The 25,851-nt window shown below is 37.8% G+C and overlaps 1 long non-coding RNA gene across 2 annotated transcripts in view; it reads left to right on the forward strand.

Moving 5' to 3' along the window:
- Nucleotides 1–24,003: 24,003 nt before the first annotated feature.
- The window catches only part of LOC120887267 (uncharacterized), a 45,813-nt gene continuing 43,965 nt past the window's right edge, over nucleotides 24,004–25,851 (forward strand). Inside the window, exon 1 of one of the 2 annotated variants that reach the window (XR_013426562.1) lies at nucleotides 24,004–24,238. This is a non-coding gene — a long non-coding RNA (uncharacterized LOC120887267). The remainder of the gene's footprint in view (nucleotides 24,239–25,851) is intronic. The other variant, XR_013426561.1, reaches the window with a different exon arrangement.

Raw genomic sequence — 25,851 nt, forward strand, 5'->3', positions numbered from 1 at the left:
TGTGCTCTTTTTTAATCTAGGGTTAAAAAAAGTTTAATTACCTGATAACTACAATATCTCCCCCTTTATAATGAAGATTTAATCCAGGAAGTTCAACCTAGCTTACATTTATTTCACTGCATTCCATAGAATTGATTCAGGAAATAATTTTACTCAGTGGTAGAAATTGAAAAAATAAGTGCACGGGTCCAAAATTTCAAACAACCATCAGCCAACAGGCAATGGGTTTATAGTATGCACATGTCTTAGTAGGAATCCCCATGGAAATGATTTTTTTTCCCTTCTCCACTTTGAATGAGTGCTTTGGAGCTTTTTAAACTTAAAATCAGAAGTTTCCTTTTCTTAAAGGTCAGCCCTGGAAAATCTCTCTCTCCCCTGCAAAACAAGCTCCCTTTTGGGATTCCCAAACTGAAGCTGATTTCCTGAATTGACCAAATGCTTACTCTCATTACTACTTTATGTCCTCTAATTGAGGAAATTCTCCCTTTCCAAAGGCGTAACTATTCCCCACAGGATCCCACTGCTTCTCTGTGTGAAGCATGCCAGGAGAATTACTGCTATATGTTTCAATATGTTCCTATTTCTGCCAATTGAAGGGGGAAACTTCACCAACACCACCCCCTCCCTCAATCCAGATTTACTTATTTCCAACCATGCTACAGGAGCCAGCAGAGAATAACCTGCTAATTCCCCTGAAACAAGAGGCTTGCAAGCCAAAGCAAAACTCCTGGTTTTTATCCCTTTCTTCATTGGTGATGAGGTGTATCTCCACAGTTATCTCTCTCTCCTCACCTACTCAAGTATGAAAACAGGATGCGGTGGGGCGCTTAAGAATAGCACCAAGCAACCTCAGCCATTTATCTAAAGAGAGCAAAATGTTTCTGGAAGATTTTCATCATTCTAAGACTCATTATGATCTCATTTAAAAAATGAAAGAAAAATTCAGAGGGTTGAGATGATTTATCCAAGACCATAGAGCTAAAGCAGTGAAATATGGGTCCGGAGCCTCATAGTCTTAAGGCTGCCTGACTCCACACTGTGTTCTACCAATGAATCTACCTTAGTAATAAGGAGTGAGCATTTCCCTGGCTAAGATCTGAGTGGAACCACGGTGGCATTGCAACAGATATTAATTAGTCCTATTAATAATTAGTCCTATTGAAACTATATAACTGTATATGATTTATAAGAACCATCTCAGCCCTTAAGTTTTAGGATACTATTTTATTACTATCCAAATAAGTCCTTTGTAAACTTAAATGTAACCCTTTCACAGCATTATTTCTCTATACAAAAATTTCACCACTGTGCTGTTATCAAATGATGGAGCTCAAGTTCGTCAGTACTTTGTTTTTAAGCAAGGGTTTATAACACAAAAATCCCATGGGTCTTTTGCTTTTCTGAGCTATAGCAGACTGTGGTAAGCCAGAGGTTCCTTCACCCCAGATGTGAATGATCAATGCATTCTATTTTGGTACATTTGAAACTTTACAAAACAAAATTTATGTTTTTTTTTTAATTAAAGTCTAACAGGGAACTATACACTATTCCTCAAACTTCAGGTTTCACATACCACCTTCATCATTTTGGTTATCTCTTTTAGGCTTTGGGTCATAACTCCAAACAACTTTTTTTATGGTTCAAGGTGTTTCAATACTAGTTCCTTTATTGGAAAATGATATTATCCAAGAGGTGTCCTTTTTAAACACACATGAGAGAGAAGGTTCTTGATGAGAGGCGGGATTTGAGCTGGTATTGGTTTCCTGTAGTGCTGATCCCATTGATGGGACATTCTGTCCTCTGGGAAAACAGAATAAATCTCACAGTCGGGTTAATTTGGAAGGAAAGTCAAGGCAGGTTACCTGGACCACCTCAGATTTAGGAGAAATAGAGGAAGGGGAGGGAACCAGCAAAGACGCCCCTTGTCCTGGTTCACTGAGGACAGTCTGCTCTATGCCTGTGTCACCAGGTCTTTGTTAATAGCATTCCTGTCACTCTCAAAAGTGTCCTAGTTTCAAGCATCAGTTATTTAGTCATTCTAGAAATTGCTTTGAGTATAAGGTCTGTTGTAGATGAGCCTGTGCTGAGGACTATTAGGATGTTTTGCTCTACCAAGCAATGTCATCCTTCTTTTCCACCACTTTCAGTGTTTCTAGGATGTTCTTGGATATCCAATGTGCCTCTGTAAAATGTGCTTCTTTTCCCTTTGGACCCTGGCTGAATCCCCAGGGCTACAGCCTTCAACCAGGTCAAGATCTTCCATCTGGAAAAACCTTTATTTCTTAAGTGAATTAGCTCTAGCAATTTTGCTAGGTGTATGATCGCTAAAGCCACTTTGGGGTCCTAAGAGCTGATGCCACAAATGGAAAGAAAGAAATTTACCTTCTAATATTCTTTTCTCACTTTCCCAATCCTTTGGTCTGATTGATGTCTTTTCTAATTTATAATTTAGATCCTAACCTTATGATTTTATCTCCCTCCACCGTGTGTCCTCACTGCACTTCAAAATCCCATCCTGAAGACCACAGGCAGAGTCAGATGTAAACTTACACAATCGTCTACAATTCAGATTCTGAGATTTGGAACTATTGTTGTGTCTTCAGACAAAAAGAAAAAAAATTTTTTTCATCTTAGATTCAAAAGATGCACAGAAAATCGTACAATGCAAAGAAAAATGTAATTTGAAAATGTCAGCTGTTCACCCAACAATAAAAGAATTCCAATATTTCCTGACCATAGCAGAATATGGTAAAAAAATAATAATAATACTAAATCTGGAATCAAGGTGCACATTCACTTTTAAATTGGTTTTATGAAGTGATGCTTGCTCTAGGAATTGTAGTCCTGGAAAATTTAATCAATTGCAAAAGAACCACTCTAGTTTGTGAAAGCCTGATCATTAAATGGCTTAAAATATTTAGACTTAAAGGGTCTCCTGGTTTCTTTCAAATAAAGTTGCTCCAACAAGGGTTACCTAAGTGCAAAGCAAGACCAGGTGACATTTTTATATTTTTAGGAAACTCATGTGCCAGGTTCAGCCCTTGGAGAATAATCAAATCTTCATTAATACTCCCAAAAGTAGGAATCAAGACCTACTGAAATAAAACGTTCTGACTCTACCAGTGTGTTTAGCATCAGGACTCAGATTGTAAGAGCTGCTTGAGAAACAGGCCTGAGTCCTGGCAGAGGGTGTGTTGTGAAAAACTGTATCCCCAGAATGACTTTCCCCAGTTCCTACAGAAAGCACAAGGGGCTTGCCCTGAGGTCAGAGGGTAGGTATGGGGCAGCCCTGCTGGAGTGTCCCCCACTCCCAGACTGGCAGCCCAAGGGGCTAAGACTTGGTCAGGGTCAGAGGCAAACCTGGTAAAATCTGGGGAGTCAGCCTGAGGTTTCCAAGTGCATCCCTTCCTCTTTCCACCTTTTTCTTTTGTCTCAAGATGAGGCCCAACCTCAGATTGATCACACTGGTGGGGGTCTCAGAATCACCTGGGAAGACTCCTGCCTCAAAGGCCTACCTTCAGAGTCAGACCAGTCACTCCAAGGAGAGTTCTCGCTTCTGCGGTTTTACTAATGGTGTCAGCATTGCTGGAGTTGGAGCAAAGTGAGGAAGTAGTCAGGGGATGATTGCTGGGTTTCACACCAGCTAGCAGTCTTGTGCTGACACTGTCACCAACTTGACATGAGATGGGAGGTACATTATTCAGCCTCAATGGGGCTCCGCTTTTTCTACCTGGAAAATGAGTGGGTGCACATAGCACAAAGGAAGTGCCCAGGACTAGGAGTCACAAGACCTGATTTTAAAAGAAAAAGCACATTACATTACTTTACCTCCCCTTGCCTCCCTCTCCTTTCATTTCAAATGGAGATGATAATACCTGCATAATCTATTTTACAGGGATATTTTGGAAGTCAAATGAGATAATCAGGAGGGTTCTCTAAATAACAGCACACAGCTTTTGTGCAATTTTTGCTGCTCTACCATCACCATCTAGTTTCTCTTTGCCTTCTAAAATCACGATTTCAAAGTCCTTCAAAGTGAAACACTGTTCATGACACTTCTGCAACTCTTCTAGGATCATTTATCAGTTCTGCCTTGAAATGGGATCTTAGAACCAAACCCACCCTCAATGTTCACCTCTGTCGTGCAAAAACTAGCTGATGTCTGAAATGTGCTTGAATTGCCGCCAAATCATCTAAGTCCAGGAGGTATTTAAAAGGAATTTTTTTCCATGTTAAAACCTTATGAAATGAATAGTACACATAGAAAATATTCATGTACTCCATTCAACCCACGTTAGAAATGGAACTGAGGTTTGGGAATGTTCTCCATGTGCTGACCTTAAAACCACGAAGATGAGTCAAATCATTCATATTTGTAGAGCCCAAGTTCCCGCTTTCAAATTTGTTGAGTGATAGATGTGTTCCTGTGGTAAGGGTTTTGCAGGTGCGAATATATGTAAAGCCTATCAGATTGTGCACTTTAATTATATGCAATTAATGTTATACCAATTATGCCTTCATAAAAGGTTTTTATAGTCCCAGCTACTTGGGAAGCTGAGTTCAGGAGTTTGAATCTATCCTGGGAAACTAGTGAGACCAAGAAAAGAGAGAGAGAGGGAAAGAAGGAAGGAAGGAAGGAAGGAAGGAAGGAAGGAAGGAAGGAAGGAAGGAAGGAAGGAAGGAAGGAAGGAAGGAAGGGGAGATGGAGGGAGAAAAAGAAAGAAAAGAAGGAAGGATGTGAAATTAAAAGAAGAAAAAAATGAAGGGAGGGAGGTTTTTAGAAAAGATATGTGGGTGTTAAAGGTAGACAAAACATCTTAAAGAATTCGTTCCACCTGTCAACAGGAGCTATGGGAATGGAAGATTATGGTTGGGCATGAGAGAGAGCAAAAACCAATAAATGCTGTTGTTTGTGTGGGTTTTTTTTATTTTCATATACTTGTGTATTGACTGATTCCATCATAATCAGCATTATTTTGATTTTTGTAACAAGTTTTATTTCAACTTTATAATTTAAAAGTGAGCTTTTTTTTTCTTACAACTTGCATGCTTATTTCAACAGTTTATTTTTGAGTTGTATAGATTTCTGTAGAGAAAGCCATTTTGTTGGAGGGTAGGCTAAGGAAGGAAAGCTGTTCTACAACATACGACCCGCAGAGGGACAGGCCCAGGTGGGAGGCTCCAGAGGGAGGCGTTGAATATCCAGGAGCATCTGAGGAATCCAAGACTGGGATTTATGAGGCCAAGCTTCTGCACAGATTTACCACTCACCATCCATTCCCTTGTTTTCTAAGTGGGTATTACGGGTTGGATATGAGGTGCCCCCCCAAAAGCTCCTGCGTTACTTCAGGAATGTTCAGAGGTGAGATGATTGGGTTGTGAGAGCTGTAACTTAATCAGTCCATCCTAATTTGAATGGACGGACTGGATGGTAACAGTAGGCAGATGGGCAAGGCTGAAGGAGGTGGACCACTGGGGACGTTCTGGAAGGGTCCAGGGTTCATCTTCCCTGAGACCATTTCTCTATCTATCTATCTATCTCTAGCCCCCCTCTCTCTCTCTCTCTCTCTCTCTCTCTCTCTCTCTCTCTCTCTCTCTCTCTCTCTTTCTCTCTCTCTCTCTCTCTCTCTCCTTTCCGACTCTACTAGGAGCCACGCAGCTTTCCACTGGGCCTGTCCACCATGATGCATGGTGTCCTGCCTCACCTTGGGCCCAGAGTAATGGAATCAGTTGTATATGGTCTGAAACCTCTGAAACCAAGAGCCTCAGATAAAATTTTTGTGATCTAAATTGTTCTTGTTGAGTGTTTTGGTCACAGTGACTAAAAGCTAACTAAAACAGTGGGTCTGGCATAGGGCCTTGAAGTCTACACTGCAGCTTTCAAAATGATGCTATTTAGTGATTTATTGCATGACATGGTGACTACAATTACTAGTAACATGTTGCGTATTTTCAAAATGACTAAAAGAGCAATTTCAAATGTCCTCATCACAAAAGTATGTGAGGTGTCACACGTATGAATTTGCTTGACTTAATCATTTTGCAATATATACACATATTATAACATCACATTGAATGCATTAGTTAATATGTACTTATTATTTGTCAAATTAAAATTAAAATTTTTAAAACTCTTGTACCGAATATATATGTGTGTGTACATATCATTTCTCAACTTCCACTTAGTAATAAAAAAATTATGTTTTTTGACAATATTTCTAAAAAGTGATCCTGAGATAACAATTGAATTGAAGAACCACGTCCTGGATGTCATAGGAGAAAGTTAAGTTCCACGTGTCTGGAAGGTCAGGCTCCATGTTGCTCACATAACACTTGCCAGTAGGTGGCACTACTACCTCTGAAACTGGGCTGAGGAGTATCCTGCACTGCTTTCCTGAGTGAACAATGAGAAAATGGGGCTGAAGCCGGGCAATAGAGAGTCTTGGCTGGTAAAGAAGTGTGAGCTTGTTGACTGTTCAGTGAGAGGTCAATCCAGATTGGGTGCAGGAGAATGGAATGATGAAAGGTGTTGGTTGGGAAAGTTAATTTGATAGAAAACTAAAGAATATTTTGTAGGAAACAATGAAAAGACACAGAACCTTGAGAGTTTAGGGTCTATTATATACTAGTAATAAGGTTAATAATAAATAACATTTAACTTATTTAGTAGTTTATTAATAATGATACTAATTCTTGTGCTAACACTGTGCTGGAAGCTATTATAAGCACCTTACATAATGTTAACTAATCCTCACAACAAAGCTGTAAAGGAGGGATCATCATTGTATTAGTCACCTTTATGATGCTGTAACAAAATACCTGAGATAATCAACTTATAAATATGAAAGGTATATTTCAGCTCACAAATTTGGAGTTTTTAGCTCATGATCAATTTGGCCCCATTGCTTCTGGACCTGTGTCGAGGCTGCATACCATGGTAGCAACATATGGTAGAATAAAACTACTTACCTCATTACTAAGAATGAAAGAAACTAGAAGAGACCAGGGTCCCCTAGTCCTCATCAATGACACAAAGACCTCCAAATAGGCTCTACCTCTGGAAGATTCTGTCACCATTCACTAATGCCCAATGAGGACCAAGCCTCTAACACATGCACCTCTAGGGGACACTTACCTAAACCATAGCAATTTTATCATCTTCATTTTACAGAGGCGTAAACTGAGGTCGAGTGTCTTGCCCAGAGTCACCCAGGCAGCATAAGTGATGGAGCTGAGATTCAGACCTAGGTGGTCTTGCTCTGGTCACCTGCACTAAATAGCTTTGTGATTCCCAACCTTGGTGATAAACAACAATAATACCATGGCACAAAATGGGTCATTGGAAGAGGGATGACTGGAAAGGGGGTGAGACGCTAGTCTGACCTATCCCACACCGAATTCAAGGTGAGGTCAGGGTGCACATAGTTCAAACCCCTGAGGTCATTTGGTTCACCAGCTTACTCAACACAGGATTCCCTTTTATAACTTTTCTAAGTGACTATTATAAATTCAAAAATGGGAGGTAAGGTCACCTTCTCCTAAAAATCTCATCTCTTCCTCATAACCAAATAGTTCCTTGTTTATCAGAATTAAAGACAAGGTCAGGTTTTCCTTCACTGCTTCCTCTATGCTTGAGAAACAATTGGCCCATCTCTGCTCCCCCACCCATCCCCTTTAACACAGCCACTCTTGACTTCTCACAAAAAAAGGACAAATCAGAGGTGGAGGGTGGGGGGGGGGGTAAAGTCTAATCTGGTGCCTGGTTTTTATTCTCTCCATAAAAATATATTTTGTCATTTTTATTTGCATTTTTATTAGCCCTTCATTGCAAAGTTCACGTCCCTTGGCTTCCTGAAGACTAGACTCTCTCGTTGACCGTAAGTTGGGTAAAGGTATGGAGGGAGAGTGACTGGCAGGAACCTGACAGTAAGAGAAAGGAGAGGGAACCACTCAGGAATTGAACAGTCACTAAGCTGCCCAAATAATAAGGCATAAACAGGGAGCTTATGGATGTGTCCCAGTTCCCAAGAGCTCTTCCTTCAGGACCATCGAACAACGTGCAAATTCTTGGTCTGTTCCCAACTGAAGATCCTAGAGATTAGTAACTTTCCGGGACCTCTTACCTTCAGATCTTTCTAATGAAAAATAATAAATACAAGATGTGTCAAATATACATATGAATTATCTTCACATGCCATGTTGACATTTAAACATATGCTCTGCTCCTTGCAGCTGTATTTAACCTTAAGCAAGATTCTTAAAGTCTCTGCATCAGTCTCCCTGTTCATAAAATAGTAGTGCCCACCTTGTAGGAAGGTTAAAGAGTAAATGAATTCATGCACACAAACCAGTTAGAACCATGCCTGATGCATAAGAAGCAACAATTTCTCTATTATGTTATTTAATATCTCATTTGACTCACATTTATTTTCTTTATAGCAAGATTTTAGAATAGACCCTGGGACTTTCTCAAACCCATACAGCTTGTAAGTTTGTAAGAGACCTGGAAAAAATAACTTTGTATACAGTAGGTGCTCAGTGTCTGTTGCTGCTGATTTGACAACACTGGGCTTCTCTGCCAGATATTCCAACACCAGTAGCAAAATAATTTTGTCCTTCTTTCCTTCCTCCCCACATCCCTCCTTTCCTTCTTTCTTTGTCCTGCATTCAAGTTTCTGTGGTGATCATGAACACAATTTGGAGCTATAGTACTAGCCAGATCTTGCAAGCAGTACCATTATTTATAAATCACTTCAATGCCACAGTTATCCGAGTCTCAATAAAGCCAAATAAACTCAATGCTTCAAATTAAGAACAAAACTAAAAAAATTCAGATAACACAAAGTTCACACACAGAACTTTGATCAATTTTATGCTTTTACTTTTTATTTAAAAGCAATGCATACTTTTTCTCTACACCTTTACAAGCAGATCGAAAATGTTCATACTAATAAGTCATGTATAGTTAAATTTTTAAAGTTGCATTTCCTTGGGGTATTGACAGAATTGGAAAAAAAATAATGTTGAAGGGTGAGAAGTGCGTGGAATGAAGAAGTAATTGGGAAAAAGTTAAATAAATATAAACTGACTTTCACCAAAGGAACCAAGAACACACTTCAGGGAAAGAATGTTCTCTTTAATAAATGGTGCTGGAAAAACTGGATATCTACATGCAGGACAATGAAACTGGATCCTTATCACTCACCATGAACAAGAATCAACTCAAAAATTGATTAAAGACTTAAGTATAAGACCTGAAACTAAAACTGCTAGCAGAAAAAATAAGGGAAAAGCTTCCTGACCTTGAAAAGATTTTTATTAATAAGGCCTCAAAGTACAAGCAACAAAAACAGAAATAGGCTATTTGAACTGTATGAAGCTAAACTATATGAAGCTCAAAAGCATCCACACAGCAAAGGAAACAATCAACAGATTAAAAGGAAAACCTACAGAAGGAGAGAGCCCATTTATAAATGATGTATCTGATAAACAGTATCTAGAATATATATAGAACTCACTAACAGTAAAACAAATAACCTGATTAAAAAAAGAGCAAAAGACCTGAATAGACATTTCTCCAAAGACAACATACAAAGGCCAACAGTTAGATTTTTTTTTTAAATGGTCAACACCATTGGTGATCAGGGAAAAGTGAATCAAAACCACAGTGAGATTCCATCTCATCCAATTAGAAAGGCTATTACTGAAAAAAATGATAACAAGGTGAGGATGTGAAGAAAGGGGGACCCTTATACATTGCGGGTGGGGATGGAAATTAATGCAGCTATGATGGAAATAGTATGGCAGTTCCTTTAAAAACCTGAAGCAGGACTATCATAGGATCCGGCAGTCCCACTCCTGAATATATATCCAAAAGAAATGAAATCACTATGTCAAAGAGACATCTGCACTCCTGTTTTTACAGCAGCACAATGTATAATAGCAAAGGTATGGAGTGAACCTAAGAGTCGCATCTATCAACAGAGAAAATGTGGTTTGTATACACAATGTAATAGTATTCAACCATAAAAGTGATTAAATTCTGTCACTGGTGACAACATGGAGGATTCGGGAGTGAAATAATCCAGGCACAGGAAAACAAATGTCGCCTGAACTCACTCATCGTAAATGTAATCTCAGAAAGTTGATCTTGTCAAAGTTGAGAGTAGAATAGTGGCTAACAAAAACCCAGGAGAGTATGGGGGAGAAGGGGATGCAGAGAGATTAGTCTGTTGCTACAATGTTGTAGTTAGGAGGAGTAAGTCCCTGTGTGCTATGGCATGGTAGGGTGACTATAGCCAACAATATTGTTTTATATATTTCCACAGAAATGATAACTGTTTAAGGTGATAGATATGCCCATTCCCTTAATTTGATCATTGTACTTGTAGACATGTATCAAAATACCACTTTGTACCCCTTAACTATGTATGGTTGTTTGTGAATTGAAAAGCTTAAAATTTTTAAAAGGAGTTAAATAAGAGAAAATAATGGCCTAAAATACATATATAAGCTGAATTCAAGACATGTATGGCTCTTCATAATCTTGATATGATACATCAGTTAGTGCAATGTATTTCATTCTCCTGGGACTTCAGATTTTTTTTAATATTTTTTAGTTGTCAATGGATCTTTATTTTATTTATTTGTATGTGGTGCTGAGAATCAAACTCAGTGCCTCACACATCCTAAGCAAGCACTCTACCACTGAGCCACCACCCCAGCCTTTCATTTTTTTAAAAAAAATATTTTTGGTTATACATGGACACAATGTCTTTATTTTGTTTATTTATTTTTATGTGGTGCTGAGGATCAAACCCAATGCTTCACACGTATGAGACAAGTACTCTACCACTGAGCCACACCCCCAGCCCCCTGGCTCTTCAATTTTACAATCATACAAATGTTGAAAGTTAGTTCAGAATTCTATGAGAATCACAGGGAAGGATGTATTTATGTGAATTTATTTAATTTCAAATCCATAGAAGAATACAAATTTTGCTAAATAATTATTCCAATCAACATAAAAATCTCTCAATACCCTTTTTTTAAAAAAATGACTGCAACATTGAAATATAAAAATATCACTTGTATTAAGTTTTCCATGTATCTGGGATAAATGTTATGATTTACTAGGACCCAAGGAATACAATTAATTTGATGATGATCTTCAAGATTTTGTAATAAGATTTTAATCCACTTCTTTGAATCAATGTAGAATTTATTTCTTTAAATAAAGTGCAAATTGGATCTAGGATGAATCTTCATCTGTATATGTTTTCCATGAGTTGGCAATTTTTGTAAAATACAAATCTACTTCTTTCATTTTCTATCCAATACTAGGTATGTGTTCTACTTTATCCAAAAAAAAAAAAAACCACACACACACACACACACACACACACACACAAGCTAAAATGCAGCACAAGTGGGTGCTCTTTCTATAATGGCAACAGGAGAGACACACAGATAGATAGAATCTGAGGACTGAGAGTGTGGTGGCTTCTGAGAAATCCATCTTCTTTCCGGGATGGCTATGAGGATACAAGGAATGACGACAAATAGCTCAAAGTCATTGATCTGTGAGAGTGGGCCCCAGCTCCCACCATTAATGTGACAAAGCCCCTGCCATTTGACTACAGTCTCCCTTATAAATCAATAATGTGCACCTAACACTAGCAGAACTGACTCAAAAAAGTAAGATCCAAACTCACTTCTTCTTCCTTTTGAGGTTAGGTGGTTAGCTGGTTGGTTTAAGAGTTACCACAATTCAACCAAGACGTGATCTGAACATGTTAATATAACTACCAAAGCAGTCGCCGTGTTTATTCCAGCATTTATTACAGATGCACAAGCCACCTCTGTGAGGTTGGGCACGGTGGTGCATGCCTGTAATCCCAGCTACTCAGGAGGCTGAAGCAGGAGGATTGCAAGTTGGAGGCCAGCCTGGGCAATTTAGTGAGATCTTTTCTCAAAGGAAAAAATAAGCGGGGGGGGGGGGTGGGGGTGGAGGGGGGTGACTCAAAATGGGGAAGAGGGGAAGAAGATTACCTCTACATAGGGAAGAGGGGTGGGAGGGAAAAGGAGGGAGAAGGGGAATTGCATGGATGGTGGAAGGAGACCCTCATTGTTATACAAAATACATGTATGAAGATGTGAGGGAAAAAAAAGAATAGCATTACTCTAGATTAGGTAGAGAGAAGTGATGGGAAGGGAGAGGAGGGGATGGGGAGATAGGAAGGATAGTAGAATGAAACAGACATTATTATTATTGTGTGTATATATGTGAATGCATGACCAATGTGATTCTGCAACCTATATACTCAGAAAAATGAAATATTATATCCCATCGGATTCAAATGAATGATCTCCAAGCCACCAGAGGCTCCCCTCTGCTTAGAGGAGAATAAGCCCCTGACTCCTGTGAGCTTGAGGAATAAGACTGGGTTTGCAGACAGCATTCCTCCAATCTCTGAAAAATATAAGAGAAAACGTGATGGTTGAAAGGACTTCTTTAAACAGGCTCAGCCGTTACCTAGGGTTTTGCATAGGACAGACATTCCACCCAGAAGGGTTTTACATGTATAGGTTGCTCTTGGAAAATATTTGAGAATCATCAAAAAGAGAAAACACAAGAATTGTGTCTTGTTTCTCTGTCCCTCCACCTGGTTATCCATTTGTCTTCCCTGGAGAATCACTTTCAGGAAACAGTTTAAGCTGAATAAACTGGCCGCCAGGTTCTATCTGTGTGGTAATTCCAATTCAGCGGGTTTTATGGGCTATTATCACACAGGAGTCTCACACCTAAGGTCAACGAGTCTGGCTGTTATTACCCTCAGTATTTACTTTGGCAAACGTGGGTCGTAATGCTAATTTAGTTACATACAATCAAAATATAAGTTAAACATATCGAGGTCGGCTGAATTGACCATTCACAGTCAAAGTTTGTAACTACTTGTAAGATCCTTCAGGGCAGGAGCTAGGGCTCAGATATCTTTGTAATGTCCACATGTCCACCCACACTACCACATCCAGTGCTCAATACAGGCTTTGGTCCTCCTGAAAATACTTATTGATCATTATAAAGTGGAATTGCAAATGTATCTCATTCTACCATTTGATTATGAAAAAAAATGTTTAAGAACATAGGTTCTGGTTTCAAAACACGTGAATTTTTGAATTCTAGTTTTGATTCTAGTCCTACCATTTACTAGCTGTGTGACCTTGGAGAAATTTCCTAACTTCTCTGTGCCTTAGTCTTCTCATCAAAAAATCAACTTAAAATGGATCAAAAACCTCAAAATTAGTCCAGAAATTATGCAACTCTTAGAAGAAAACGTAGGGTCAACACTACAGCATGTAGGCACAGGGAATGACTTTCTCAATGGAATCCCTAAAGCTCAGGAAATAATGCCAAGAGTTAATCAATGGGATGGCATCAAATTAAATTGCTTCTGCACAGCAAAGGAAACAAATAGGAATGTGAAGAGAAAACCCTACAGAGTGGAAAAAATCTTTACTCGCTACTCTTCTGATGGAGGATTAATATCCAGAATAAAGAGTTCAAAAAACTTAAAACCAAAAACCTAAGTAACCCAATTAATATATGAGCAGATGAATTCAACAGACACTTCTCTAAAGAAGAAATACCATGGCCAACAAATATATTTTAAAATATTCAACATCATTAGCAATGAAGGAAATGCAATTAAGGAAATGTGAGATTTTATCTCACACCAGTCAGAATGGCAGTCATCAAGAATACAAATAATAATAAATGCTGGAGAGGCTGTGGGAAAAAAAGGAACACTTTTACATCATTGGTGTGACTGTAAATTAGTACAACCTCTATGGAAATCAGTATGGAGTTTCTTGAAAAGACCAGGCATGCATTGGGCACGGTGGCGCACATCTGTAATCCCAACGGCTCTGGAGGCTGAGACAGGATGATCGTGAGTTCAAAGCCAGCCTCAGCAATGGTGAGGCACTAAGCAATTCAGTGAGGCTCTGTCTCTAAATAAAATACAAATAGGGCTGAGGATGTGCCTCAGTGATCAAGTGCCCCTGAGTTCAATCCCCAGTACCCCCCCCAAAAAAGACCCACCATATGACCCAGCTATACCACATCTCAGTATTTATCCTAAATAATTAAAGTCATCTTAGTTCTGTGATACATGCATACCCAAGTTTATAGCAGCACAATTCATAGTAGCCAAACTATGGAACCAGCCTAGATGTCCAACAACAAATGAATGGATAATGAAAATGTGGTATATAGAGACAGAAGTTTTATTCAGCTGTAAAGAAAAACGAAATTAAGAAATTTGCAGGAAAATGGATGCAATTAGAGATCATTATGTTAAGTGAAATAAGCCAAACCTGAAAAGTCAAGGATTATATGTTTTCTCTCATATGTGGAAGGTAAAGAGAAAAAAAAAAAGAAAGAAAGAAAGATGGGCAGTGGGAAGGGATCTCAGGGAAATCAGTCGAGGAAAAGGACCAGGGGAGGGACAAGTTGGGGGAGGGTGCTGGGGAGTAATATTAGCCAAATTCTATTGTTATATTGTGTGCATGTACAAATATGTAACAATAAATCCCATCATTATCTACAACTATAATGCACCAATGAAAGAACTTGCAAAGAGAAAAAAGATTCGTTGGAGATGGGAAAAGGACCGACCTCCTCTGAAACTGATGAAGAGACCATTTGAGGCAAAATGAGGGTTCTATGTTCTAAAATAAAGAGGTGCAAATGGCTGTTGAGAATGTAAGTCACACTGTTTGCCCCAATAGGACTTTACCTCTCGAGAGCCTGAGGATCAGATCAAAGACCCTCAGGTGTGGTTATGAAATGATTATGCAAGCATCCATCTGTCCCCTCATTACCAGTGACAATGGAGTAAAAATGGAGGAGTCACCACATGCTTCTAATTCCATTATAGATAGTGGTCAGGAGCCAGAGACTGCCTGGGTTTAAATCCCAGCCTGCCACTGGATTGGTGGGTAGCTGTGTTAAGACACAATTTATACTGGGTCTCATCTGTGTTTGGGGCCGTTAGCCACTGACAGAGAGTCCTGGCTGCTGTCCCTACAACAGCTTCTACCTCATATCCTCAGCTGAAGTGACCACCACTTGTTGAAGTGACAGACTCCCGCTTGGTGTCCACTGCGTCAGCCTCAGGAGAAACCACCACAGCTCTGGCACCCAGGACTACAAGCCAACAAAATTAACAGAGGCCCTCAATCTAGCACTTCTAGATTTAGATTGCTATATCCCAAGACATGGGACATGACTTCTCCTGCAGTGTCCCCCAAAGTTTAGTTGATATAATACAGAAAAAAAAGGGCCAGGGATGGGAATGAATGTACCTCTTTCCACAAATCTCAGCTGGCCCTGAAACTTACTTTGCTCAGTTGAATGCAAAGGAATTGATGTGTGCCATTTGTGAGACTGGGTAGCTGTCAGAGTAACCTTTAGTGCTTCTGTTCTCTCTCAGGTGCCTCATCCTAACCATGAGAATAAGCCCAAAACAACCAGTTGTGCAAGCTGAAGTTCCACCTAATAGACAGAACCTTGCCAAAATTAGCCAAATCACCTGCTGCTTCACAGTGGACCTTAGATGTGTGCACCCTGCTGAGCCCAGCTCAGATCAGCAGAACCACAGAGCTGGGAGCAAAGATAAATGGCTACATGCCACTGGAGTTTTATGGTTGTGTGTCACGAAGCACAGTTATGGCAACAGATAACTGATTCAGACGCTGGTGTCCACAGTGCAGTGCTGACATAAGAAAAATCTAAAACATGTGACCTGGGCTTTGGGTGACGGGACATCAGGGGGAAAGCTAGAAAAAGCAGTGAAGACAACTGCTATTATAGGTGGGGGAGGTAGAAACTGATAAAATTTGTCATTTGGAAAAACCTCTAGATTTGAGCAAAATGATTTCCAGGTAAAATATTCAAAGCATCAGCTGATCGCTTATAACTTCATATGACAAAGTTTTACAAGAAAAAGATGAGTTCAAAAAAAACTGGTCTGCTTACAAATATAATTTAAAGAGAATATAGTACTGGGGTTGTAGCTCAGTGGATTGAATTCCTGGCACAGGGAAAAGAAAAAGTAAAAGAAAGAAAGGGGGAGGGAGGGGGAAGAGGGGGCAGGAGAGGTGGAGGGGAAAGGGGGAGGGAGGGGGGAGAAAGGAGGAAGGAAGGAAGGAAGGAAGGAAGGAAGGAAGGAAGGAAGGAAGGAAGGAAGGAAGGAAGGAAGGAAGGAAGGAAACTAAAGAGAATAAAGAAAGGGCAGAATGTGTTGAGCCAGAAAATAAAATAGTTTCTCATCTCTTACCTCCTCATCTGATAAAGATTCTCACAATAAAATAGGTCACGAGAACAAAGATCAAATTAAGGATATAAAACTCTTTGTTAACAACCACTGAATAAATTAAGACACTGTCTAGTGGAGTCTCTCAACCAGACAAGATGGCTTCCAAGAATCTTAAGGATACTGTCCCACAGATGCTTCATCCAAAAAGTGGCAATAAATAAGCACACAGAGACATACCTCAAAAATAATTTTGAGTATGGTTTTTGAAAAAAATGGAAAAACTCCGAATTATCTTCGTTTAAGAGAGCCTACAATATTTCTAAGGGAGTTGTATTAGGTAAAGTGCCACCAGCCAGAACTAAAAAGGAATGAAGTTGCTCAAAATTCAAAAAGGCCTCATTCCAAATGATTAAGGTTAGTTTGAGAAGTTGCTTAAAAAGATATGTTTACCACTGCCCTCTTCGTTACAAGTGGCCAAGAAGGATAAAGAAGGAAGGATGTCTCAGAGGGTACAAAGGGGGCCAGAGGACAGTCAAGAGTTGTTCCAAAGAACCAAAGGAGGGCCTTATTCCTCATTCCAAGAGGATCTGTGAACATTTTTCCACTGAGATTTCTCAAACTAGTGGCTACTAAGCTACTATGTGCCTCCCCGTTTTGAATTAGAGTGTTTCATTGTAATTATCTTGTCCCTATTTCACCATTGGGTATAGGCGTGGGGCAAAGATAACAGGTCTTTTTATTCTAAGATCTTCATATCAAAAGGAGATATATCCAAGAAACTAGTACAAATCTGAAATAGATCCTAAGATTCTGGATTTTAAAACTGATACTGAGAACAAATAAGACTTTGGGAAGTCTTGATAGGGAATTAATATGGGAAAGGTAAAATAATTCTTGTTAAGAGAGTATATCATGGTTGATTGCAAACTGACCCTAATTCTCCACCCCTCCCTTTGTCTCATCCTTGGAAAGTGACTCAGAGGACCCTTCCAAGAACTTGAAATGTAGTCTACCTCCACAGTCATTGAGTCTGGGCTTGTCTTGTAGCTTTCTTTGGCCAATAGAATACAACATAAGTGACATGTGCCAAGTGACATGTGCCAGTTCTGAGCCTGAACCTCAGGAAGATGTCCACACTACCACTTTTGCACCTCTGCTTTGCCATGATAAGTCCACAGGGCTCTAGATCATCTTCATATTTCACAGACCTTCACCCTGATCCAGGGTATAGGTGTGACTGAGTTCACACATAGATCTGGTCAGCAGGAGGGACCTTGTGCATTCACACTTTAGTTAAGAGGTTCTCAAACATCATTGGTATCAGAACTCTCCTTGCACTCCTAAAATTTCACTGAAGAGTAGCTCAGTGTGGTGGTGCATGCCTGTAATCCCAGCAGCTCAGGAGGCTGAGGCAGGAGGATCATGAGTCCAAAGTCAGCCTCAGCAACTTAGTGAGACTAAGACTTTTGAACTTTTGAGTTCAAAGTCAGCCTCAGCAACTTAGTGAGACCCTGTCAAAAAATAAAAAAGAGCTGGGATGTGGCTCAAAGATTAAGTGCTCATGAGTTCAATCCCAGGTACCAAAAAAAATTGACTGAAGACACCAAAGAGTTTCTGTTTATGTAGACAAATATACTTTAATATTTACCTATTATAAATTAAAACTGAGACTTCTTTAAACATTTATTAATTATTAGAGATAATTAATCAAATACATGTTAACATAAATATCATGCATTTAAGAACAATATTTTCAAACAAAACATATTTTCAAACAAATTTTATATCCTGGGCTAACTAGTTTAAATTGTTTACTCAACACATTACATCCAAAAAGATAGCATTTAGTATTATTCAGGAGATGAGGAAACAAGAATCCTCATAAATTCCTGATGAAATAGTAAATTGGTGCAATTTCCACAGGGAAAATTGACAATGTGTATCAAAGACACTTGAATCAGAAGTTGGTCCAAACAACGAACTTCTAAAAATTTTTCTGGAAGAAAGAATTAACCAAAGAAGCAATAGTGTTTGTGCAACAGTGTTCATAGCAACATTGTTTACAAAAGTGAAACCTAGAAACAACCTAAACAGGTGATCTCAGTGAATCATCTCAATAAATCATGGTGCCTCTATACAACTATATCATTAAATACGATGATGCTAATACATCACAACTTGCTGCTAAGTAAGCAGAGCAAATTAGAATGAGGTTTTTTTTCCTTGTGATTTATTTTTGGGCCCAAGGGTTATTTAGAAATATGTTGCTTAATTTTCAAATATTTTGAGATTTTTTTTCAGACAATGTTCTATGTATAGTGTCCAATTTAATTTCACAATAATCAAATAGCATAGTGTATATAATATCAGACCTTTTAAATGTATATATGATTCCTTGCCCAGAATGGGGTTTATCTTGATGAAATTTTATTTGTGCTTGAAAATAATGTAAATTCTTTTTGAGGTGGAATGTTCTCTAAGTGTCATTTAGGTTACATTGACTGTTGCTCAGATCTTGCATGTACTTACTGATTTTCTGTGAATTTGTTCTATCAATTACTGAGAGAGAACGGTTAGTCTCTGATGGTAATGTTTGATTTATTTTCTCTTTTCAATACTGTCACTTTTTCCTTCACATATTTTGAAGTACCATTATTGACTGCATACGTGTTTAGAATTGTTCTGTCTCCATGATGAACTGCTCTATTATTTTGTCACCTAGCGTTTTTATTTTTAGACATATTCTTTATTTTAAAATCTACTTTGCTACTAATATTGCCACTGTAGCTTGCTTGGAAGTGTTTGCATGCTGTATATTCTTCCATCTTTTATTTCTCTCCTACATCTTCACATTTAAAATACATTTCTTATAGATACCATGTACTTGAGTTGCACTTTCTTACCTGGTACAGCAGTCCCCAATTTCTGTATTTCGATTGGTATATTTAAACTGCATTTAGTGCAGTTCTTGATATAGCTAAGTCTAAGTCTGCCTTCTTGCTCTGGGGTTTTTATTGGTCCCTTTTTATTGGTTCCTTCTATGTTTTTCTTTCTCCCTTTATTTTTACCTTCTTTTGGATTGATTATTTTTAGAATTCCTTTTTAATCCCCATTATTGGCTTGTTGGAACTACCTCTTTGTTATATTTGGTTGGCTACTGTGCTAGAGTTCCAATGTCCATTTTTAATTTATCACATTCTGTATTCAGATATTATACCACTGGGATAAAGTAGCCAAGGTCAGGATAATTTTTTTCTTTCATTTTGTTTATCTGTATGTCCTTTGTTCTTACAAGTGAGTAACTTGTGTAAATAAGTAAAAAAAAAAAAAAAAGAAAATTTAAACAATTTTTAAAGCAATTGTTAAATACCTTTGATGATTCCATATCAAAAGATAAAACAGAGAAAATCTCCAAATTTCCAGCTGCACTGTTGAGAATCAAAATCAAGCCAGGGATCTTCAGAGCCCAAGAAATTATCTAGAAGGAACTCTTATGGGGAGAGTGTTTGGGGTCCCTTCACAAAACTCCAAACTGCAGTGTCTTCATTTTATGCTTTCTATTAAGTATATGTCACTGACACATGAAAGAAGAAGACCAAAACCAAATTAATCCTTGTCATTAATAAATAAAAATCATTAGCGAGGCCCTCAGCAACTTAGTGAGACCATGTCTCAGAATAAAAAATAAAAGGGTTGGGGATGTGGCTCAGTGGTTAAGTGCCCCTGAATTCAATCCCCAGTACCAAAATTAAAATTATTTAAAATTTTTTAATTAAAAAAATAAAAATCATGGATTCCATAATATTTGGGGTCTCTATGATAATTCATTATAACTCACATATGCCAAACGCCCAACATATATGTGAGATAAATGGAATTGATAACAAAGCATGAATAATAGCTAAGAAATAATATATTTCTGACTTTTTTTCAATCAATTAAAACAGAAGAGAGTAAAAAAGAGAGAGGTGAATTGTTTTGTTGAAGAACTTATTAGATTTTCGAAGTAATTCTATTTTGTTTATTTCTATTGGCCTCTCCAAAACCCTCCAGTATTACTTCCTAAATGAGAAAACAAAATCAGAGAACTGTCTTGCATAGGAAGAGATGTTGCATCTAATTACATATGAAGGCAAGTGAGTTTTACAAAGCTAAACTTGCTCAAGAAAAAAATTACTTTATGACACAGAATGTCAGACAAACTTCATTTGAAGTATAGAATTAGCACCGTGCTGCTATAGTGTGGACCTGGAATGTCCCCCAAAGAACCTTGTGCTAAACGTGTGGTCCTCAACTTGGTGCTACTGGGAGGTGGTAGAAGCTTTAGGAGGTGAAGTTTAGTGGGAGGAAGCTATGTCATTAGGGGTGTGCCCTTGAAGGAGATATTGGGACCCCAGCCTCCTCCTGTCTGTCTCTCTTGCTTCACAGCTGCCATGAGGTGAGCAACTTCTTCAACCATGTAACATACCGTGATATACTGGATAACCACAGGCCCAACGCAATGGTGCCAACTGACCATGAACTGAAACCTCCAAAACTGGGAGCCAAAATCAACTTCTCCTCCTGATAAGCTGAATATCCCTGGTATCTTGCTACAGTGATGGAAAGCTGACTAACACAGTCTCTACACTTTATAAATCAATTTGCAATCCAATCTCACATGATTAAAATTACCCCAACCAGAAATATTGTCTTTTAAAATTCTGATTATTGCCTCACTCCCCTTTTTCTCTAAGCTATTTTAAAACTGTCTTAGGTAGCAATCAGTTTGCTCATCTTAATGTTTAATGACATACCACCTAATACACTCAAACCATGTCATCTAGGTCCAGCCATGGTATCTGTCCATGATATCACCACATGAGAAAATCTTCCCATGGGGAAAATGGCCTTAAAGTGAGTCCATTTTGATACATCAGTAAATAAACAAATAAATAAATATAATGGATTCCATGATTCTCTATAAACAAGTAAACTCATTCCTTAATGCAAATATCATATCCTCAAAATTTGTTTTTGTTTTTCCATGGTGGTGATTTAAAATGGTGGCTGGTTTCCAAAGCCAGATCATAAGACCATGCTTAATTGAACATAAGCTCCCCCCACCAAAAAAAAAAGTATATGTGCAATAAGAAGAATAAAGCATCATTATTATGATGTTAGCACTTAAATATATTGAAGAAGATGAGATTCAATTTGTAAACATTACCTGTGCATCTTTTTTTTTTTAAAGAGAGAGTGAGAGAGGAGAGTGAGAGAGAGAGAGAATTTTTTTTTAAAATATTTATCTTTTAGTTCTTGGCGGACACAACATCTTTGTTGGTATGTGGTGCTGAGGATCGAACCTGGGGCCGCACGCATGCCAGGCGAGCGCGCTACCGCTTGAGCCACATCCCCAGCCCAACCTGTGCATCTTAAATGTCCATGTTGAATAACAGAAAGTAAAATTATGTTTAAAGTAAGACAAATGAGAGTTTTTATGTAAATACTTTTGTAACCTTCTGGATATTTTTAAGAGATTACAAAACTGATGAAAATGTCTTTGCTTTTGCAAAGACATTTGCTTTTGCTTTTCCTAGACAGAAGTGTTGTGTCATAGATATGCTTAATTGATCCAATTTAATGATACACTATGATCATATGAGTCATTCTCATTTATGAAATTGAGTGGCAGATGACATTTTTAAAGCAAACGGTTCTCTTAATTTTAAGAAACTAATTTAAAAGAGTCATATTAACTAAAGCTCGAGGATTTTTAGCTATGTTCCTATTCAATATCAGTATCAATTATTCAAGAGTTAGAAGATCAAGAGTAATGAAACCCATATTTAAACTGTATATATCATAGGGTGAAAAAAAAAAAAACAACTTCAAACCAGGCAAACATAAATTTCCCCTGAAAGGGATACGAAGAATAGCAATACCTATTATAGTCTAGCATCTAATATACCCTAACTTTTTATAAACATGATGGGAAATTATATCTGAATTCAGTATTAAATTATTTCTTTTCTCTAATTTCTGTGGAAATAGGAAATAAGGAATGGGCATGACTCTTAATCAAGCACATGTCAACTAAATACTGTTTTATTATTTATGGACAGATTTCTTCCACATGAATTCTAAGAAACTTGTAAATGAATGTCCTCAACCCTGACCCTCAAGATTTTAATTCCTGATAAACACAATGATGAAGCTATCTCAGTCATTCTGAAATGAAAAGCCTAAATTAGATGAGGACCTATTTTTTGGTGTGAAAACAAAGACCTAAGTGAATTTAACCTTTCAGTCTCTATCAAGATCACCCTCTCCCTAGCCCTGTCTCCTTGCCCAGATGCAATTAAAAGCTTCCTGGGTTCCCTATTTTGTTAAAACCAGGAAACTGAGCTAAACAAAGAAAACCAGCTCCAGAAAACACAAGTTCAACTCAAAAAACACTGCCTATGAATCCTGAATTCTACCAAAGACCGCTATTCTTCCTTAACATAAGCCTCAAAAATGCTCCTAGTTCTGCACTTTGGGAGTCCCAAAGGCTGAAACCTGGTCACCTTCCAGGCATGGGTGTGCTGAGCCTGCCTCCTTCACCCAAGGTGACCAAGGCGCCCATCGGAAGCCTTCATTCTTGCCCTGTGGGAGTTAATATTAAACCCCATGCTCTTGGGAGATGCCTTCTCCAATCTGGTTACATCTATTTTATCTTACCAGAAAAAAGCCAACACTTTGAAATGTTAAAAGTAATGACTACTAAGAATTTAGCGAGGCAAAGTAAAAGATCATTCCAAGACTACAGATAACATCTCAATGTGGCAGGTCTTTTATTTTTTTATTAGAGTAACGCAAATGTCATATAACTTTATTATTTTATGATTCTCTGAACCCAAGGACCTGCTCCTCCCTTGCTACATGAACCCATTAAACCCTTTCAGCATCACCGTATTGGTGGAGGGCATTGGGTTCGGTTTCCCTATGATGCGTACTTGTGATAGACACAGTGAAACTGCTTATTTATTGTTGGTCATCGAGTTCATTTGGAGAGATGGATTGGGTGGTGACTTTGTAGTGTAATATCTAGAATTCTAGGAATGGTAGACACCCCCCCAAAAGACCACTCCCTATTGAGTGGACTGGGGATTTGGGTGAGGCTTATAAGACACACAGAATCCAAAGGGTGACTAAAAAATGAGTCATCAAGATAGTATTTTGATGTTATCTTTTTAAAAATAAAAATAATATTGCAAAAAAATCCATGATAAACAAAATATAGAAAATTTACATAAAAGCATAATTTGATGCTGAATTTACATGATTCAGGTTTTCTTATCTCACCCTCACCCTAGTCATTCTGGACTGACTCGGTGATCCCCCAAATTCCACATTTCAAGAGACCCTGTATTCACAGCATGATCTGGAATGAAAAATGCAAATCTCTCAGAGGGAGCAGCGTATCAAACCTCAGGAAATTCTAGCCTACTATTAATTAGCTACAAAGTGCCTTCCAGAAAACATATTTTAAAGGGCTGGAAAGAAAACAAGAGATTATAGGTCTTTGGGGAATAGCAAGTGGGGCGGCAGGAAGTTGGCACCATTTCTGTTGCTGAGTGTACAAAACTTAAAAAAGACACCCTTGCTGGTTTGTCACTCATAACGGAACTTCATTTGTTTTGTTTTCTAGACTGTGGACGTAAGGGGGAGCTGCCAGGCCACAGATCAAGGCTTAGAATTAATTTCTGCTTTAAACTTGCAAAACTCACTAGGATCTGTTGCACCCCGACAGAGGAAAGCACAGGATTTTTCTCAACAGATATAGTCAGCTTTTATAGGTCTTGCAGCTGCTGTGAATTATATCTAAGTGCAGAAGGTTTGTAAAAACTCATTCAACTCAAGAGGACCTACGGAACCTTTCTCTAGGCCACAGGGTAAGTAATATACCGTCATAATAAAAATATATTTGATGATAGTGATGATGGTTATGATGGTGATATGGCTGTCACCTCTTCATCATAGCCATCATTTGCAAATAACTTCATAATTTGTAGGATGAGTTATAGTATCTTCTCTGAATCCAAACTTCCTTAATAATTTAAAGATGCTTGTTCTTGGTTAAACATACAATAGGTTACCTTCTTAAGCAATAAGAGACAACATCTCAGGGTTTCGAAACCAAAAAAAGGTGCAGCAAATAAAAATTGAGTCAAAACTGTTTTGCAGCTTCTGTTGGATCACTCTTTCTTCCTCTAAATCCATATTTTCTCTCCCTTCCTCCCAAAAAGTGGTTGTTTATTTCATTTTAAACAAAATTGTGTAAGTTGGTATACTAAATATCAAATCATCACTTGATTGCATTTGTGGGAGATTTTTGTCTTTTCAAAATGTCCAGCGAAGAAAAAAATGGTACTTATTTCTTAATTCATTTTATTTTCATTCCTCCTGGTCCTACAAAAAAAATTGTAAAATTAACAAAGTATATATAAACTATAGGTCTTTGGAAACTAAAGATTAATTTTAAACTTTTGATGCTTAAATAGAATATCATTTTTCTAGGAGAGAGACAAAAGCTTAAATCAACTGAAAAATTCATAGACTATCTTCCTCCAAGTAAAAAGGGCAATAGGGGTGAAATCCCTGGCAGTATGGCAAGGTAAAGGGGAGACCATACTGATCAATTACAAACCTACAAATCTAAACTTTTAGACATGATATTTGTGTATGACATAAGGCTTTGAATTTTAAAAAAATCACAAAATAGTGTAGAACAAAATGTGGATCCAGGTCTAGAAGGACAGAAGAAGGAATGATGCCTCCCTTTTGGTTGAAAGAAATGGTAACTTATACATGCATGTTTTATCTTTAGTCACTGTAAGAAAATAGAGGCAAAATGTGCACACAACATGTACTGTTGTTACAATAGAAATTGTCTGAAAAGCAGAGGATGCTTCAAGTTGATGGAAACAAAATTAAGGTTTACAAAATATCTTAAACGTAAGGCACTAACAGATTAATCTCTTTAAAAATTATGCATTAGTGTAAGGCATTCCACTATTGTCATGTATGATAAAAATAAATAAATAAATATGCATTGTCAAAACTCCAGAAAAAATAATTTATTAGAAATTATTTAATGGGGGTGATAACTTGTAAATTTAAAATTCAAGAAGAACTTGAGCAATTTTTGCATTGATTTTTAAATCACCTCTTAAGCTTTCTTTGTTTTAGTAACTTAAATGGTTTCTTATTGATACATACTAAAACTCTTTCACATCAAAAAATTATTACTAAGTCAAAAAATTACTAATGAACAATTTCATTAGTTTTTTTTTCTATCCAAATATTTTCTTTCTTTGTTTTTATACTATGCACTGATATACATAAATGACTATTTGGACAAATTTAAACTCCATTTAGATTTTTGTAAAATAGCCTACTCTTCTGAGATTCAACCTTGACATCCTAATTTGGCTTAGCTTAATCCTTTGACAAACCTGAAAATAGACAGCATAACCTTCGCTCACACTTGGGACTTAATTATAGA

Source organism: Ictidomys tridecemlineatus, chromosome 10 (genome assembly GCF_052094955.1).
Source record: "Ictidomys tridecemlineatus isolate mIctTri1 chromosome 10, mIctTri1.hap1, whole genome shotgun sequence".
NCBI lineage: Eukaryota > Metazoa > Chordata > Mammalia > Rodentia > Sciuridae > Ictidomys > Ictidomys tridecemlineatus.